Here is a 214-nt window from a genome sequence, read left to right as displayed (position 1 = left end):
CCCGTAGGGTCTGCACGCTTAACGTTCGGTGACGATCGGTATTATGAGTTTATGTGTTTTGATGTACCGAAGATATTTCGGAGTCCTGGATAGGATCACAGATATGACGAGGAGTTTCGAAATGGTCGAGACATAAAGATTGATATATTGGACGGCTATATGCGGACACCGGAAGTGCTCCGGGTGATTTCGGAGAAAACCGGAGTGTCGGAGG

This window comes from Triticum dicoccoides, chromosome 3A (genome assembly GCF_002162155.2).
Source record: "Triticum dicoccoides isolate Atlit2015 ecotype Zavitan chromosome 3A, WEW_v2.0, whole genome shotgun sequence".
In the NCBI taxonomy this organism is placed as follows: Eukaryota; Viridiplantae; Streptophyta; class Magnoliopsida; order Poales; family Poaceae; genus Triticum; species Triticum dicoccoides.
This window is presented reverse-complemented; position numbering follows the sequence as displayed.